Raw genomic sequence first — 7,750 nt, 5'->3', positions numbered from 1 at the left:
GGACAAAGTAGAGAGAATCCCTTCCCTACAAGTCAGGTGTGGCCAGCCCTTCCAGCTGAAGAACAGCATGTGCAAAGGCCCTGAGATGCACTCAGACTTTGTCTTTGCCCAGGATGGCTTGGGAAGAGAGCAAAAGGAAGTGTGCCAGGAGAGAGGGTCACCAGGCATGCCTTTCAAGTCATCATAAAGACTGTCTTGGGACACCTGGGTGCCTCAGTTGGTTGAGCGTCTGACTCTTGATTTTGTCTCAGGTCATGATCTCAGGGTGGTAGGATCAAGGCCCGCATCAGTGCAGAGCCCGTTTAAGATGCTCTCCCTTTGGGCGCCTGGGTGGCTTAGTCAGTTGAGCGTCTGACTTCAACTCAGGTCATGATCTCGCAGTTTGTGAGTTCTAGCCCATGTCGAGCTCTGTGCTGACAGCTCAGAGCCTGGAGCCTGTTTTGGATTCTGTGCCTCCCTCTCTTCCTATCCCTCCCCTGCTCGCTCTGTCTCTCTCTCTCTCTCTCTCTCTCTCAAAAATAAACAAACAGTAAAATTTAAAAAAAAAAGATTTTCTTTTTTGTGCTCCCCTCACCCCTTTCTAAAATTAAAAAAAATAAAAAAGACTGTCCTTATTAGGGAGACGAGGACATTAAAGAGCTTTAAGCAAAGGAGAAAATGATCTCTTTAAATGAGTCACTCTGGCTTTGTGTTGGACAATAGACTGTAGAGGGATAAAAATGGAGGAAGGGAGACCCGTGGGGACACTACCGCAATCATCCATATCAGAGAGGACAGTGGTTTCGTCCAGGGTAGCGGAGAGGATGAGAAATGGGTCAATTTCTAGTTGTGAAGGTAGAGCTGACAGGGATTGCTAACGGTTTACCAGTCATGAGAGAGGAGGAGAAGCCAAGGATGATTCTTCAAACTTTTGGCCTCAGGAACTGGAAGGATGAGGCAGTCATTTGCTGACATTAGGGAGACTCTGAGAGGAAGAGCACGTTGGGGACATGACTAAAGGTCAGGAGTCTAGTTGTAGACAAGTTAAATTTGTGATACCTGTACTATTTAGCTATTATTGCACAACAAATTACTCCAAACTCAGTGGCTGAAAGACATCCAACATTAAAAATTTTTTTTGTAAAAATTAACACAGTGTCATATACATTTCAGGTGTACAATATAGTGATTCAACAACTCCACTCATTACTCAGCTTATCACAACACATGTACGCTTAAACCCCATCTCCCATTTCCCCCATCTTTCCACTACCGCCCCTCTGGTAACCATCGGTTTGTTTTCTGTCATTAACTGTTTATTTCTTGAGGCGCCTGGGTGGCTCAGTTGGTTGAGTGTCTGACTTCAGCTCAGGTTATGATCTCACTGTTCCCAAGTTCGAGCCCCACCTCTAGCTCTGTGCTGATAGCTCTGAGCCTGGAGCCTGCTTCAGATTCGGTGTCTCCCTCTCTGCCCCTCCCCTGCTCATGCTCTGTCTCTCTATCTCTCTGTTCCTTCCCTACTTGTGCTGTCCCTCTTTCTCCCTCAAAAATAAACATTTAAAAAAAGTCTGTTTCTTGGTTTGTCTCTTTTTCTTCTTTGTTCGCTTGTTTTGTTTCTTAAATTCCACATAGGAGTGAAATCCTATGGTATTTGTCTTTCTCTGACTGACTTATTTCACTTAGCATACTACCCTCTAGATCCATCCATGTTGTTGCAGACGGCAAGATTTCATCCTTGAAATATCCCATTGTACATATATCCCATAACTTCCTTATCCATTCAAATATCTATGGACACTTGGGCTGCTGCCATATCTTGGCTGTTGTAACCAATGCTGCAATAAACAGAGGGGTGTGCCTATCTTTTTGAATTAGTGTTTTCACATTTCTTGGGTGGGTCACATGGTAAATCTAACTATTTCAGTAACTTCCATACTGTTTTCCACAGTGACTGCACCAGTTTGCGTACCCACCAACTTTCTGTCTACATCCTAGCCAACATCTGTTATTTCTTGTGTGACTGATTTTAACCATTGACAGGTGTGAGGTGATATCTTATTGCGGTTTTGATTTGCATTTCCCTGATGCTGAGTGATGTTGAGCATCTTTTCATGTATCTGTTGACCATCTGTTTGTCTTCTTTGGAGAAATGTCTGTTCATGTCTTCTGCCCATTTTTAAATTGGATTATTTGGGTTTTTTGGTGTTGTGCTGCATACATTCTCCTGTATTTTGGATGTTAACCCCTTATCAGATATATCATTTGCAAATGCCTTCTCCCATCCAGTGGGTTGTCTTTTTGTTTTATTGACTGTTTCTTTTGTTGTGCAGAAGCTTTTTATTTTGTTGTAGTCCCAAAAGTTTAATTTTGCTTTTGTTTCCCTTGCCTTTGGAGACAGTTCTAGAAAAATGTTGCTGTAGCTGATGTCAGAGAAATTACTGCCTCTGGACATCTTCTAGGATTTTTATGGTTTCAGTCTCCCATCTGGGGCTCTAATCCATTTTAAGTTTATTTTTGTGTATAGTAAGAGAAAGTGGTCCAGCTTCCCCAGAACCATTTGTTGAAGAGACTTTTTCCCATTTCAGTTATTGCCTTTGTCATAGGTTAATCGAGCATATACTTGTGGGTCTATTTCTCAGCTCTCCATTCCATTCTGTTGATCTGTACCTGTATTTGTGCTCATGCCATACTGTTTTAATTACTATAGTTTTGTAGTATATCTTGAAATGTGGAATTGTGATGCCTCCAGTTTGGTTCTTTTTCAAGATTGCTTTGCCTACTTAGGGTCTTTTGTGGTTCCATACAAATTTTAGGATTCTTTGTTCCAGTTCTGTGAAGAATGCTGTAGAACACCAAACATTTATTATGTCACAGTTTCAATGAGTCAGAGATCAGGTGCTGTTTAGCTGGGTGCCTCTGGCTCAAGGTTTTTCCCAAGATTGCCATCAAGCTCCTGGCTGGGGCTGTGGTCTCATCTGAAAGCTCAAATGAGACTGAGAGGAGTCTACTTCCTAGCTCACTCACATGGATTTTGGCCTTGGAACCTTGCCACATGGCTGCTTTATGACATGGCAGTTGGTTTCTTCCCAGGGTGAACGATCCAAATGTGAGCCAGAGAGAGCAAGCATGCTTATCTTATTACAGAATCTGAGAGGTGACATCCCCGTAAGTCTGCCATATTCTAATCATTAGAAGTGAGTCAATATGCCCACCTGCCCTCACTCAGTCAACGAGGACCACACAAGGACACGAATGCCAAGAGGTGGGGCTCATATGGCAAGGCCGTAGGAGCAATTTGAAAAAACAATCTGGACTATGGGGAATAAATCCAGATGGAAAGGCATTATCAGGAAAGCACTTATCATCGGATGTTAAGCATCTTAGACAATCTTTTAAAGGATTAGAGAAATCAGCTCTGGGCTGAGTCTCTTGGAACGTCTCCCAGAACAACACTGCAGGCCTGGTCTGGTAAGAGATCTGCTGTGGCCCCTGCTGCGGATTCCAGAGAAATTGTGCCGCTGTCCACTGCCCACCCCCCATGCAAAATAGACATCGGGTGTCCTGACCACTTCCTCCTGCAACTAACTTCAGAATCAAACTTCTCAAAGGAGCGTGTTCTGCATGGCTGAACCAAAGTCTATGTCCTGGTTACAGGGAGTTACAAAATGTGAGGTTTTTAAAAGTCAATGATGAAAAGGTGTAATTAATACCATGGAAAAGGATTAAAATACAAGGAGATTGCTCAAAAGAAGTGAGGCATCTATAAAGGACTATGGTCCGTCTACATTCTAGAAGGAACTGAGATAATTTAGCAGAAATTGTAGATCATAAAACAAATCTAAGCACTACAAAGAGATATGGATAGTTATTACAACCATTAAAAACTCCAAGTTGCTAACCAAAAGCAGCACAGAACCAGAAACCATTTGTGATAATTAATGACATGAATACAGAAATTTAGAATGTAATAAATCAGGTGGAAGAAATAGATGAGAAAATATCCTTGAATACAGAACAACAACAAAAAACCCACAAAGAAATGAAAATGTGAGAAAACAAGATAAGAAACACATTGTCTTAACCCAAAAGGGTCTACTTTTAACCAAAACCACTAAGAAAGAGAAAAGAGAAAAAGTAGATCGCATAGAATTGTTTTTAAAACATTTTAAAATTCCCAGAACTAAAAGAAGGTACTTGAAGCTCTTCCAATTATCAAGTTCACGGAGTACAAAAAGACTCACACAGCTGTAATATCATGACACATCGGAACGGCCAGGATAAATATTAGATGATGATGATGGTAAAACTGATTTTTTAAGGGAGCTGACACTTCCATAGGGCTTACTACCTGCAGGCACCTGCTTCGCTTTATACATACTAGCTAAGTGATTTAATCCTCACAACGCCCCTTTGATTTATCATCATTATCGCCATTTATTGGGTGAAAATACGGAGAAACTTACCCATGGCCGCACAGCTAGCAGGTGCAGGCCCTGGGGCTCAAGCTGGCAGTCAGGCTCAGGACTCCCACTTCCTTCTGAGTGACGCTTAAATTCTAGGTGGCGGTAGAAAAAGGTCTTCAACGTTCTGGAGGAAAAGGATTATAAATGTAGAATTAACCAAAACGTTGATCAGATATTGGGGAGTGTAATATATTTTCAGACATGCAAGAACTCCAATGCATAAAAACTCAATTTTCAGACACGCAAACACCGTGGTGCTTTTTTTAAAAAAAGTAATTTAGGGATCTACTGCAGCAAAAGGAAGAATACAGTGGGGTGCCTGGGGGGCTCAGTCAGTGAAGCCTCCAACTTTCTGTTCAGGTCATGATCTCACAGTTCGTGGATTCCAGCCCCGCACTGGGCTCCACCATGACAGTGTGGAGCCTACCTGGCATTTTGTCTCTCTCTCCCTCTGCCCTGTCCCTGCTCATTCATTCTCTAAACAAACAAACAAACAAACAAACTTAAAAAAAAAAAAAAAGGAATGGGGTGCCTGCGTGGCTCAGTTGGCTAAGCATCCAACTTCAGCTCAGGTCATAATCTCTCAATTCATGAGTTTGAGCCCCACGTCGGGCTCTCTGCTGTCACACTGGGGCCTGATTTGGATCCTCTGTTCCCAACCCCCACCCCTTCCCCGAAGGTTCTCTCTCTTTCTCTCCCAAAATAAATAAACTTAAAAAAATTAAAAGAAAAAAAGGAAAAATACATTGAAGAAAGACAATGCATCAGCTTCCAAGAACAGTGAAACTAACTGAAGAGGGTTAGGAAATGTAATTCCAGGATAACTTCTATGCAAATAGTCCTAGAAAGAAATCCATGTATGTGCACGTACTCAAAATGTATTAAACAGCTGGAAGATATTAATGGTAGCGTAATTTTTTCCCTCTCATCAAGAAAGGAGATAATTTTTAAACACCGGTGAGGAAAAACTGTACACGAGTATTCATTCCAAAAGTAAAACAAACTACAACACCCAGCGTTCCTTCTCAGTGACACTAAATGTTTCAGTGACATAAACAGTTCAGTATTTGATGGCGTTTAAGGGTAGAGAATCGATTTGCCCTTGACTCTTGGAATCTCCCCTTGGAGAGGCATGTCTGCCTTAGGACAGATTTCCTATTCTGTGCATCCAGTCAACCTGCCCCGGTCCTGCATTAAACACTGTTTATTTAAACATAACTTTCTAAACTCTGTTTTCCCTTGTTAAAATCAAAAACAAACAGAGACCAGCCTTGCAAATTCCCTCCGCAGACAAAACCAGTTCAGTCATACAAGCAGAGCTTAATTTAGCTGATTTTGCAAGGCTAACTTGACCTGGGATATCTCTTGCTTATGCCTCTGGAAATCATGAGCAAAACTTAAACTGCTTTCCTAGCTTGACATGAACTCACACTGGCCAATTCCCTAGCATTTGGGAGAATTCTAATATTGTAAACAGCGTGAAAGACGGGCAATCACTGCTCTCTCCTTGCAGAGGCGGCTTTATCCCAGTACTACCCCCGAGCCTCACCCTGTGTTTTCGTTTGCAAGCTCCCGGTTTGCAAACCGTCCTTTGTGCTGTGTGCACAATAGATTTTTACTAATCACACTTCAGTGATTCATCGGTTCTACTTTGGCTATTTCTGAACGTTTGATGTTTAGATAAACTTGATAAAGTAACACAGTTAACAGGACTTGGAGAAAGAGGGAGGCGTGGAGGAGTATGCAGGGGTGATGTCCTTATCTTCCGTATTGGTAAGTAGAGATTAGGGATTGAGAAACAAAAGTTAAAGCATATAAGAATAAGAGCCAAAATAAGAACCAGTCTTAAAAAAACACAACCCAGGGGCGCCTGGATGGCTTAGTCAGTTAAGCATCCGACTTCAGCTCAGGTCATGATCTCATGGTTCAGGAGTTCGAGCCCCACTTGGGGTTCTCTGCTGTCAGCATGGAGCCTGCTTCAGATCCTCTGTCTCCCTGTCTCTGCCTCTCCCCCACTCACACTCTCTCTCTCAAAAACAAACATTTAAAAATAAACAAATAACACAACCAACAAAAGCAGGAGGAGGGGGTAGGAAAAGGAGATTGTGTAAGTGAATCTAACCGAGTCAAAATTTATGTTGTGATTCGATAATTGCTAAAAACCAAGAAATCGTGAAGCTGAGGCGCAAGCACAGAGTTTAGAGCTGCGAGAGGCACAGAAAGACTGGCCGGAGAGTCGAGGAGGCTTACCTGTGCGCCGGGGGACTAGGGACGCGGAGCAAGAGCGATTCTCCATATTGTTTGAGCTGCACTGGTTTAATCCAACATGTTTAAATGCCTCACTGTTTCATTGCTTGAAATTCCACGTGCATCTTGAACAATCCAAAAAGAGTATGCTCCCACCAAAAACAAAACAAAACAAAACAAAAAAAACAGGGAAATTTGGAGCCACGGGCCCACCACGCTCATAAGCACTGGCCACCTTGCTCCTACTTTAAAACTTCTTCGGGCAAGGAACTCGATTCTAAGAGGCAGATTTTTCTGTTTGGAGCCCATTTACATTCTTCCCCTTGTGCCAAGGCAGAGACGGTGTCTGCGTCGGTGCCGGCCCGTGGACCGGGCCAGGAGAGCGGCTGCAGGGAGTCTGAAGCCAAGCCCGAAGAGACGCAGGCCGCCGCTGCAGGAAGCGAGCTTCAGCACGAGGCCGTCTCCCGCCGCTGTGTGGACGCTGCTGTGTGGACGCCGCCCGGCGCCGCCCTGCTCTGGCCTCCCGGAGCTCTGCGGCACCAGATCCGCGGGGGACAGCGCCTTCAGAGCGGCCCTGGTGGCGTCCGAGCAGGGCCCGGCACCGGCAGCAGGAACACCCTTCCTGGAGAGGTGTCCTGAGCTTTGAGCAGGAGCAAGGCGAGCCCCAGCTGCGGAGCCTTGAGATGGGCTGTGATTAAAGCGGAGTGAGACTCCCCAGGGACACCTAGAAATCACTGGGCGAGACTTAAGGGAGCTGCCATTCGGATATGCCCTGGATGCCGTGAAAACGTGTAGCTGCCTGGGCCCCACCTGAGTGCAATTAAATCAGAATCTCTAGGTGTGGAACCAGGTGGCAGCGGTTTGTCGAAGCTTCCAGTGGCTCTGATGGTCAGCTAGCATTGACAATCTTTGCTCAACGTTCAGCCTGATTAGATTCCAGGTAAGCTTTTATCACAACTGCCCTCCTCCCAGATTCAAAAATTCATCCCTTCTACCTTCTCTCTACCATGGGCTTACCTCCTTCTGGTTCCCTTTTTCTCAACAAATGATTTTTTGTCCAG

This window comes from Suricata suricatta, chromosome 10, assembly GCF_006229205.1.
Source record: "Suricata suricatta isolate VVHF042 chromosome 10, meerkat_22Aug2017_6uvM2_HiC, whole genome shotgun sequence".
Classification (NCBI taxonomy): Eukaryota; Metazoa; Chordata; class Mammalia; order Carnivora; family Herpestidae; genus Suricata; species Suricata suricatta.
Note: the sequence above shows the minus strand (reverse complement) of the source record.